Genomic DNA, 12,082 nt, shown 5'->3' with positions numbered 1-12,082 from the left:
CCTGATTTATTGATGTTGCCCCATTAAAAAAATAAAATTATTTAAAAGAAAAAAAAAAGAAGACAACACTGCTTAGAAAAAGAAACTGTATCCTTTTGGAAAGAATTGCTCAAGGGATTTAGTTTTCTCAATTTATATAGGTTTTGTAAATGGGGATTAAAAGACTGTCATTTTAAGGGTAACCAGGCTTAATCAATTGAATATCGTTGTCTCAAAATTGAGGCAATAGCAAGAAGTTTTGTCCTGTTAGACAATTTTTTTCTCATCTCTACTGATATCACAGCCAGCCTCTCTATTCTCAATTGTCCCATTTCTTTCCATTTAATTTCTATGTGTGCATGTCTCTAAACCTCACTTCTGGCTGCTAATCCATGACTTCTGCCTAGGATTGTGTCCATTCAGTTTGGCCTTCTTAAAAAAACCTAGTCTGGTGATTTATGTCTTCTGCTTTGCCTAAGAATCCAATCCCTTTGCAGGGTCAGACCGTCAGACAGGCCAGTCAAACTCACTGACATTGTTTCTATTCCTTGATACCAGCACCAGAAATTACAGGGTAGGATGCAAGTTACTATACCACAAATATGCAAAGGAACTATTACTAATTTAGAGTTTGCAGTTTTAGTACAAGATTTTGTGACAGAAAGTTATAATGTTACCTAGGATGACATCATCAAATTGCAGACAGTATATATAACTTCATGCAGAAGAAAATTATGCAGAATTCCTTGTCAATTGGTCAAATTTTTCAAAAGAAACAGGCCATTTATTAGGTGGATACTTTGGTATAGCTATTAGGCTCTTGATAGTACATATATTGTGGAAACTCCATACCGTTTTCCACATTGGCTGCACAAGTCTGCATTCCCACCAGCAGTGCAGGAGGGTTCCCTTTTCTCCACACCCGAGCCAGCACTTATTTTGTGTTGACTTGTTAATGAGCGCCATTCTGACTGGTGTGAGATGGTATTTGATTGTGGTTTTAATTTGCATTTCTTTGATGATTAGTGATGTTGAACATTTTTTCATATGCCTATTGGCCATTTGTATGTCCTCTTTGAAGAAGTATCTATTCAGTTCCTTTGCCAATTTTTAATTGGATTGTTTACCTTTCTGGTGTTGAGTTTCAGAAGTTCGTTATAAATTTTGGTTATTAACCCTTTATCAGATATATTGGCAAATTCTATTGTTATACTTTCCATACATATATCTGTAATTGGAAAAGTAATCTACTTCTAGAAAGATATATTGTTTCTTGTTCATAGAGTCAATAACCTTTGTTATGTTGATTGAAGCAGTTTAAAGCACAATAAGCTAATATTATCTTTAGTAGACTTTGTGTGTTCTATTACAATAATAAAAAATATGCTTAAGTGACCTACACTTGTACTTTATAAAGTAAATAACTAATTATGAATTTAGAAGGAATGTTGAATAAGTTTTTATTTTGAGTCAGTTATAGCTTTGATTTATTTGAAGATGAAAATAAATTATTGGTTCATTAATGTGGGGTTAAGCTTATGAAATTAATATATTAGTGAATATCTGGACTTATTTTTTTCAGTAATATCAGCATATGTCTAAAAGCAAAGGAAACTTATGTTATATAATTTTTTGAGGTTGGGAGTACTTATTTTTTTACTAATGTTTAAGTGTGTAGTATATTTGGAGGTGATCGTTTATCTAACTTCATTGAAAACATATTTTCTAGTAAGAGAAATGCTGTATTATATAATGAAAAGGGACTTATAGTTGGCAAAGAAATCACTGTTTTCTATTTACTCAGTAATGTTTAGTACCTAATATATCTCAAGCAACAGGCTATATGCTCTAACATATTTTTAAATTTAATTCTAACAATTTTAAAATTTAATCTTAACTGATGATTTGATAGATAGATGATAGAGAGATGATAGATAGGTAGATACACAGATAGATAGACAGATACATATGTGAAGTAGCCAAAAATTATGCCATGATTTTTATAGAGTATCAGCTCTAGCAAGTGAATACATTGCACAATAAAAAAAGAACATATTATTTTATCTTCAAAAGAAGTTATGATTCAGAAAATATAAACAAAAAGGAAAATAACAAAGTGAGACTAAAAAAAGAGATTTTGAAAAACCAGGTTGTGTTTTCTTTCTTTTTTTTTTTTTAACTTCAGAGCAGGTTCAGTCTGAATCAAGGCAACGGCACTTCAAAGGCTTTTCATAAGTGATGTCAAGTAATTTCAATTGATTTGAGGCTGCCAGGTTCAAGAGAGATACTGAAGGTATCAGGACCCTAAGGACACTGAAAACTTCACTACTTTCAAATCAATTTAAAGTATATTGACATCAAACACTGGGAAATGCAGGTTAGTGATAGCATTAGAAGAACTTTGGGGCTACTCTTCTTGACTTTCCTTTTGAATTATTTGTTGTCATTGGACAGCTTTGTAAAGCCTGTGTAAATGCATTTTCTAACTTCCAGAAATCTAGATTATTTTTTCTTAGACATTAAATTCTAGAATGACTGGTGGTGATTTAGATACTTTCCTTTAACTGTATTTGCTTTGCTTTTTTTGATGGAATTAAGGAACATGTCTTAACTGAGACTTTTAAGGAGCTCATCACTTTCCCTTTTCTCTAGTGTCACCCTATTTGGAACAGCATTCTCTGACCATATTGTAACAAGTATTTGGAAATGCTTCCTACACTAATACTCACATATTTTGGAAAATCCAATGAATAAAAACAAATAGTGCACACATGATTGTATCTCCAGATTTTGGGATAAACTTTAGAGAAATAGTTCTCGTTGAGTCTATGTGTTAACTAACCAAGAATTTGAAGGTTTCCATTTAAATGCCATGCAAGTAACTGGGAAATTGCTTGTAACCTTCTTTGTTTCATTGTCAAATAACTGAAACTTCTTACATCTAAGCTAATTCAGAACCATCAAGCTACCATTACAAGAAGAATTTATTTTTTAATTAAATAGAATTATACCTCTTTATTATAATAGAAGTCTTTTTATCAGACAGGATAAAGAATTATAGGTGGTAGATTAATGATAATTAAAGAAAAAGTAAATTAACTGCCAAAGATAAAATATATATATAAATTTCACTTTTTTTCTTAAATTTTGGTTTTAATAGAGTATTCATTTGCTAAACACTCCATATAAGAGTGTAACATATCTCATAACTACAAGTTTGTACATTTAGACTCACATCTCCCCATTTCTCTTTATCTTGAGCCCCTGGAAGCTACCATTCTATTCTATGTATCTATGAAATTGGTTTTTTCTTTCAGGTTCCACATGTAAGTGATGACATATTGTTTGTCTTTCTCTATCTGGTCAGGGTTCTGTACCCGTTGGATTGACTCAGACATTCTAATGCATTCATGGTAGTCTTGCTGATATGGATCAGGAATGCTAGGAAAAATAACTGAAAGGGTAGCATAGCATCATGGTTGAGGAAATGCACTCAAGTCTTCCCCACTCATTAACGCTGTGATCTTGCTCTGATTAGGAAATTAGCTATGATACAAGTTCTTTCCATCTATAGAACGAGAATGGTAAGACTACTTATCCTGTAAAGTTTTTATGAGGGCTAAATGAGTGAATGTTAAAAACATCTGGAAATTATTAAGCACTAGGTAAATGGTTTTGAAATAGGGAATAAATACATAAATAAGAAACCAAACACTTTAATGTCTGCTTGATTTTTCCCCAGAAAGAACTAAAATTTCCAACTATGCCAGCAAGATAAATCAATTTAGTGCAATCTTTCTAATTTTCTGCTTTCTAGTCCTGTATGTGTGCCTTCTTCCACACATCTAGAGTTTTGGCTGCAAGCATGTTTGAAGAATGACATTTTTAGATTTGGAGTGTCTATATTGAAAATGCACAAGTCAATTTATTTTATGCATGGTATTCAACCATAGCAGCCATTTCCCACCCAGACATCACTGTATTTATATATTAGATGGGATGCTCTTTCTACTTAGAAGAGGTAAGGGAAACCCGATGATTGCAAGAAGCTAACTAAATCTCTTGGAGAAGAATTTCTAAAATACATAAAATCAATATATTTCTAAAACATATTAAAAATATCAGATAATATCACAAGGTGAGAATTTAGGAATTTTTTTTCTTTTCTATAAACAGAGTAATAGAATTAAATTGTACATAAGTTTATCAGTCTGAGGAGAGCTAAAATACAGAATAAATCTGAATTTTGCAGCAATATAAATGTGTTGGGGACCGAATGAATAAACGGTATTTTTGCAATCTGGACAGAGGTGCTGGGCCCAAACCCCACCTCATTTGCCTAGTTAACAAAGATCTACACCTGATTCTCATTTGTCTCACCCATGTTCTTCAGAGGAGGCCGGAAGCTAGTTTCTTATTAGGGTAAAGTAGATTTCAATGGTATGGTTGGGGTTGTCTTTGAGTTGTCTTGGAAACTTAATTAAATTGCTGATAGACCACATTTGTTCTATAAATAAGGGTGGATATGCTTCTGGGAGCGCGGACATTATGGCTAATGAACAGTAGAGACTGTTTGCCGTGGCGTCCTCCTGAACCCATCCATATATATGTACATATCTTTTAGTTTCCTGTCTATAATTTATTTCAATTCCAAACCTTTTCTCGTTCAGGACCCCAGTATATACTTGTTGTGGTTGGACCCCAACAACTGGCGCCCAATGTGGGGCATGAACCCACAACCCAGAGATTAAGAGTCTCATGCTCTACCGACTGAGCTAGCTGGGCAAAGTCCTCAAATATGATGTCATCATCGGTGGCATAGTTGGTGTCAAATTCAATGAGGTTGGTGTCCACAGGAGCATCTGTTTCTGGAGCAGCTGACTGGGGTCTGGGGAGAGTGATGTGGTCCTGAGGCTTGGGGTGCATGAGAGCAAATGGCAGCTCAACTGAGACACCCCCGCCATGAGACACCACCAGCTTCACCTTGACCCTGTACAAAACCAGGATCCCGAGTCCCTCCTTGTTGGCACCCTCTTTCACGATGGTGCTGGAAGCCAGGTTGGTGTCCTCATGCTTGAGCTTCCCATCCACGGCAAGACCACGCTTCTCCCGGTTGTCGCTGAGCAGTGGGGTTACGGTGTACACTTTGCAGAATGTGGAACTGGGCGATACCTGGTCATTGCATTCGATCTGAGCTACGGGACACTTGTACTGGGCGGTGCTGAAGAGGCAGATGTCAGCATACTGTCTCACAGAGACTTTGATCTTCTTGACCGTCTTGGTGGAGTTGTTGGTGACATGGACATTGACACTGAGGGGCTCCCCAAGGTAGTACAGCTCCTTGTCCAGGGAAGCCTCAAGGGACAGAGACTGGTCAGACATGAGGAAGTGGCGTGTGGTTTTAGCTGAAGGCTGGGGACCAGGTTTCTCTGGGGCAAACTGCACCTTTTGGATCACCAGATGCACAGAATTCCTTTTGTGGCTTTTCTCTTCTAGTGATTTGGCACAAAAGGCTCGAATCTCAAAGTCTACGCCGCAGGCCTTCTTTGTGTCCTCTGGGCCTGGCTGCAGGGTGATGGAGCAGGGAAGATTCTGGGGAATTGTGAAAAAGGGGGGCATGCTAGCCCAGCTTCCTCAGTAGCCAGTCCTGCAGGTGGGTGGGGGGCTAGGGCAGGTTGGGCATTGGTGGGAAGGCCTGGTAGGTGGTGTCCTTCCTTTCCAGAAGGACAAGCCCAGCATGTCCAGGTCTTTGTGGCCATAGCAGAAAGTGCAGATGAGGGTCACAAACACTTTGCAGTCCTCCAAGTAGTCAGGGTCCACAAGCACCACACCATCTACAGGATCCATTTTGTCCACATCGACAAAGTCCCGCTTGCCCAAGTACACAGTGAGCTTTTTTATTTTATTTTATTTATTTTTTTACTCTTTGAATTGCCTGTTAATTGATTGGGTAGAAGTGTTTTGATGGGTGTGGGAATGCTACTTGAAAGTGCATTTGCTGTATTTTGTTGGAGCTTGTCATTGAGATAGGTGTTTCTTGCACTTTTTGAGGTCAAGGTGTTGTGGAGTGTACTCAACAAATGCTTGAAGCTCAGTTGTAAATAGTATATATATATACTTTATATATATATATGAAGAAGGAGGGAAGTCATGTCCTGGAACTCCTGAAAATCTATTTACCTTGAAGAATTTCTTTTGAATGCACAGGAGACTCCAAACCTCTTTCTTTTGCAAACTTCTACCCTCTTTTATTTGATCCAGCTAGTAACAGTTTGTCTTTGTCTAAATAGTTTCAGATATACAAAAAAAGTTTATATAGGTGGATGTGGACCCTCAAAACTCTCAGCAAGATCTTCTGAGCATGGCTTTTAAGGTCTGTAATGACCAAGAGGAAAAGGCAGAAAAAGCCCAAAAGAGGTCAGGAAAAATACCAGCTCTTGGCATACACCATTAAAGGCTCCAACGCCCCAAAGGAGCCTCATAGGACTCATCAGGGCCCTGCTTCAAGAGTGAAAAGGAAGGTCATTGAGCTAAAGCCTTCCAGGCTTCTCTGCCCCTTCCAGGGACATAACTTTGCTGTGGAAAAAAAGGAACACTGGAAGGTAAGCTGCCCCTTCACTCCTCTAAGAGAGAGTTCAGTCTCTTCCAGCTCTGCTCCAGCCACCTGTGACCTAACCTTGCCCTGCCTACTGGGACTTGCCACTGAAGGCTAAAGGTGCCCAGGGCTGTCAACCCCATCTCATGTCACCATGGATGGGCCCAGGGTATTTCTTACAAGAAGCAGGTTAACTGATCTCATTACATGTGGACACGAAGGCCACTTACTATGCCTTGCTTGAATATTTGAATTTTTATTCATCCCTCTAAGATCTCTGTTGTGGGTGTTGATAATCTTTATTTTCTGCTGTTTTGTTTAATTATAGTGTTTCCTTTATTTCTCCTGCCTTAATACCTTATGCCTATTTTAGGCTGGGACCTGCTCCTAATTTAGATGAATTTACCTCTGCCACCCAGCATAGTTTATCCCAAGGTTCTCTTCACCACACCATGGCTGCAGAGCTCCAGAGAAAGGCACCCTGGGTTCATCTCTCCAGTTTAAAGAAAATGGAATCTCCATTTCCATACATGCTGCAGATGGCTTTACCAGTCTATCTCAATTGTTATCAGCTAGAAGCAGTGGTCATTGGGACTTGGACTCTAGTTGCAAAGTGTGGAAATGTGACCACAACTCCAGTGCCTTGTGGACTTTTCCTGAATGTGTGTGACTCCTGCTTCTTGGGACAGTTCTCAGACTGAAGTGGGGTTGGGTTACATTTACAAATAATATGAAGCGATGATGGTGTCAACATGGACTTGGTGAAATTACATTAACATATTAAGGACATTTAAGACTGTAAGAATTTTGTTATAGATCCTGTTGTATTAGTTAAGACTTTGCTTGATAATCTAATCACTTATTTGTATTAGGATACTTGTTATAGTAACTGTTAGCATTGGCCATTTCAATTTTATTGTTTATTTTATAGTTCTCCAGACTGCCTCCAAATTGGAACATGGGAATTCAGATGAATATGAATCACAGCACACAAATTGAAGTTTTAAAAAATAAAAATAAAAAGGGGAATATGTTGGGGACTGAATAAATAAACAGGGTATTTTTGCAATCTGGACAGAGGTGCTGGGCCCAAACCCCACATCATTTACCTAGTTAACAAAGAGCTACACCTGATTCTCATTTGTCTCACCCATGTTCTCCAGAGGAGGCCGGAAGCTAGTTTCTTATTAGGATAAAGTATATTTCGATGGTATGGTGGGGGTTGTCTTTGAGTTGCCTTGGAAACTTAATTGAATTGCTGATAAACCACATTTGTTCTATGAATAAAAGTGGATATGCTTCTGGGAGCATGAACGTTAAAGCTAATGAACAATAGAGACTGTTTGTCATGGCGTCCTCCTGAACCCATCCATATATATATAAAATCTTTAAGTTTCCTGTTTATCATTTTCCTGTCTATCATTTATTTCAATTCCATACCTTTTCCCATTCGAGATCCCAGTATATACTTGTTGTGGTTGGACCTCAACATAAACGTATACTCATCTACTCATAAATGATACTAGGTGCCATCTAATTATGACTAGGTTGAAATTTAATGTTTGACCAATAAAGAAAATATTTTGTGAAGTGTATGTAAGTTAATTTGAACATAAAGTAGGTACACTGAACCTTTAACAATTTATTATATTTGAGAATTTATACCTGTCTATGAGTGCTGATAACTACAGGATTAAGAAGATAACCTGTCTAGATTGACCCATAAGTGTCAAGAGTAATCTGTCAATCTGATGAATTCATAGGTTTATTAAGACCTATTTAGATCTTTTGTTCTGGAATCAATACTGATTGCTAACCTTAACCTATCACTGAAAATTCATCCAGCAAATATGTCAAATCTATGTGTTTAAGATACTTCAGTCTTATAAAATATCATTTTTATGCCTGTGGATCCAGGTAGCTAAAGCAGGTCTGTGTTATTTTATATAAATATCTTGGGACCAAATGCATTCACAATATATTCTTATGTAGTTCATAGGCAATATTTCACAATCACTCCCATGAGTACATCTTAGGTGAAAATACAAATATTCACACTAAATGTGAGATAGAAAAATTGTATATAATGATAGATTTTGTTTACTGCTTTTTAATATTGTAATAAATTTTCTAAAGAAAATGAGATTAAGGTCTCAAATAACCCGACAGTGTAAAACAAACATGAAAAAAATTAAACTAACCTAAATGTAGTGCATATGCAGTACAAAAAAAATGTTTATTCTGTTATTTTGACTGAAGATCTTAAAGAAGAGAGTACAATGATGTTATCAGTAAATTAGCACTTACTAAATCAAAGATAATATTGAGTAAGCATTAAGTAGGTTCTTAAGTGAGAGACTGCCTTAGTAGACTTCTGATATTCTCTGTTAACATCTCTTTTGTCTAAGTAGTGTCTCTTTAATTGAGCACTAACAAATATTCCTGTTCACTGGTATTTTACATAGTTAACCCCAAATCAATATAAATTTATCAGTTTCCAATATAAATATTTTGTGGCTTCTTCCAATATAAGTATATACCAGTATTTGGCTCATAAACTTGTGATTGAAATAATACATTTTGATCTTGCCTCAGTATCGCAAAATGTCTCCAAGGATATTGAATTTAGATTCACTCTTAAACATTATTGTACATCAGATTCTCATTCCCAACTACTGCTCACAAAAATTATGGGATCAAGGAACGTACAGATACTCCAGTACTTTCAGCCTCACATTTTTACCAACAAAATAAGAGTTGGTTTTACATCTCATATGCATAATTGAACAACTTTCATTGACTTGTTTGCTTTTCTGATGTTCTTGTTTAATAAAAAAAATATCAAATGCTTCATTTTTTATTGCTTCATATTCATTTTGAAATACCCCTTAATTTTTGTGAGCAAGATATATAAGTGGCATCTACAAGATCAAATTCTAACCCTCAGCTAAATGAAGCAAGCAGCAGCTCTAAGAAATTGTTTATAGTGACTGAACTTGAAACATAAATTTTACTTCTATTTTTTAAAGATTTTATTCATTTTAGAGCAGGGAGAGAAGGAGTGAGAGCGAGAGAGAGAAAAGAGGGATAGCAGGAAGCATCAACTCCCACATGTGCCTTGACCAGGCAAGCCTGGGGTCTTAAACTGACAACCTTGTGGTCTAGGTCGACACTTTATCCATTGTGCCACCACAGGTCAGGTACAATATGAATTTGCTTGGACACACAGCTGTTTCACAACTGCCATGTTTAGGAGGAAATAAACTTTAAAATATTTTTTCCATGAATTTCAGCCTGGCTCTCTTGTGGTGAGCTTGTGTCAGTACAGAGTAGTTATTAATCCAACTAATTTTTCCCACTTTGGTTTCTCATGCATCTGCCCTATGTAATAATACACACAAAGTTGTTTGAAAGTTTTAGCTTCTGACCTTTCTCAACTGTTAATCTCTTCATCTTTTGTGAATTTATGGCCAGGAACAGTCAACCTGGTCTTAGCACACTTACAACCTAATGATGCTCTTAGCTCAGACCTGTTAATATTTGTTAGATTCATTCATTCATTTTATAGAAACAGCACCAGTAGAAGGCTGTTCATTAGCACTGAAAATCATTCAGAAATATAGCAGCATTTATTAAAGCAAAATTTTTAATTTTATCAGAGCAAAATTTTCAGTCTAATTTCTGGTTACTTCATAAGAGATTTTTACCCAATATTTTTACTTATTTTACACTTCTTACAATTCTTACAGTTCTACAGCTAAATTTTTGGATAGTCACGATCATTTCAATCCTAAATTTTCATGATATATATGAGCTAACTTAATTTAGAAATTAAATCTACTGGGGTGACATTGGTTCCCTGGAACACATAGGTTTTAGGTGTACATCTTCATAGCACATAACCTATTCATTGTGCTGAGTGACCATCACCCAGAGTCAAACCCTTTCTGTCACGGTATATTTGGCCCTTCTTACTCCCCTTTCCCACCCCCATCACCATCCCTCTGGTAACTATTTCACTCTTGTCTGTGTCTATGAGTTTCAGTTTTATATCCCATAAATAAGTGAAATCATATAGTTGTTAGCTTTATTTACTTATTTCACTTATCATAATTTTCCCTAAGTCCATCATGTTGTCGTAATGGCACTATTTCATCATTTCTTACAGCTGAGTAGAATCCCATTGTATATATGGACCACATCTCCTCAATATCACTTTTTATAACTTGTTTGTTCATTACCTGTTACAGCTTACCTTTCTCACAACATTTAAATGTAGGTGCATCAGAACAGTAAGTAGCAATTTATAATTTATTTATATATTGTGTCTTATGATGATTTTAAAATTAAAGTTAGCTGCACAGACATTTCTGGAAAGATTTTTCTATTTACATTTATGTGCTCAAAGCAAACAGGAAAATATGAAGACAACATCAGTAAAAATTCAATACATACACTAATTTTTATTTAACCAAAAATAAAAATGTATATAACATCTGCTATGTGGAAAGCATTATTATAAATGCTTTAAAATATTAATTTAGTTTTGCTTTATAATGAATAAAGAGAAAAAAAGTCCTTACCTTTTTTTTTTTATTTAAGTGAAAGGAGGGGAGATAGACAGAGTCCCTCATACACCCCAATCAGGATCCACTCAGCAACTCGGCCCATCTGGGGATAGTGCTCTCAACTGAGCTATTTTTAGTGCTTGAGGTGGAGGCTCCACAGAGCCATCCTCAGTGCCAGAAGACAACACACTTGAATCAATGGAGCCATGGCTGCAGGAGGGGAAGAGAGAGAGAGAAAGGGGAGTGAGGAGAAGCAGATGGTCAATTCTTTTATGTGCATTGACCAGGAATTGAACCTGAGACTTCCACATGCCAGGCTGACATGCTACCACTGAGCCAATGAGCTAGGGCCACAGTCCCTAATGTTCAACAACTTCCTAGGAACAGCTTGGTCTCAGGGTTATCAGCTTGGTTTTTGGTATGGAACACTCCATATATCTCAGTAAAGTAATGAATTTTAAAAACATATTTTAACTTGTAGCATGGCTAACATTATGAATTATATACTAATATTTTTTAGGGGTTAAATTTATTTATTTGATATATCAGTGGACTTGTAAAAGTATCCTTTTAAATTTGAAAAATGATGCACAACTGTAAAAATCTTACTATAAACCATTACATTTCACCATTCTTTTATTTTAAACTAAATTATTTATGCAGTTAGAATTATGGTGAATACTGTCCAGACCAAGGAGGACTGTAGTTTATATTTATAAGCTGAATTTTATTTTATTATAGCTGAAAGTGAGACACTACTCTGTATTTAACACATGTTCTTCTCAATATAAATAACTGACAGAAATACAACTATTTAATACATGAATTTGCTTGTCAATATGTATATAAGGCAGTTGCTGAAAATGGATGCTTACTACAATCAAAGGATTGGATAATTCCTTAGGTGGAGATATGGGAATATACCTCCCTTGACAGAATT

At 36.0% G+C, this 12,082-nt stretch overlaps 1 non-coding gene and 1 pseudogene across 1 annotated transcript; both read right to left on the bottom strand.

The window, feature by feature from the left end:
- Window positions 1–4,623: 4,623 nt before the first annotated feature.
- LOC136306664 (beta-arrestin-2-like) overlaps window positions 4,624–12,082 on the bottom strand; it is a 155,288-nt pseudogene continuing 147,829 nt past the window's right edge.
- TRNAK-CUU (transfer RNA lysine (anticodon CUU)) lies at window positions 4,692–4,764 on the bottom strand. The gene has a single exon. It is a non-coding gene; the product is annotated as a tRNA-Lys (tRNA).

The sequence above is a fragment of the Saccopteryx bilineata genome, chromosome 5 (genome assembly GCF_036850765.1).
Source record: "Saccopteryx bilineata isolate mSacBil1 chromosome 5, mSacBil1_pri_phased_curated, whole genome shotgun sequence".
Lineage (NCBI taxonomy): Eukaryota > Metazoa > Chordata > Mammalia > Chiroptera > Emballonuridae > Saccopteryx > Saccopteryx bilineata.
The sequence above is the reverse complement of the archived record's forward strand: the minus strand, read 5'-3'. Positions and strand labels throughout refer to the sequence as shown.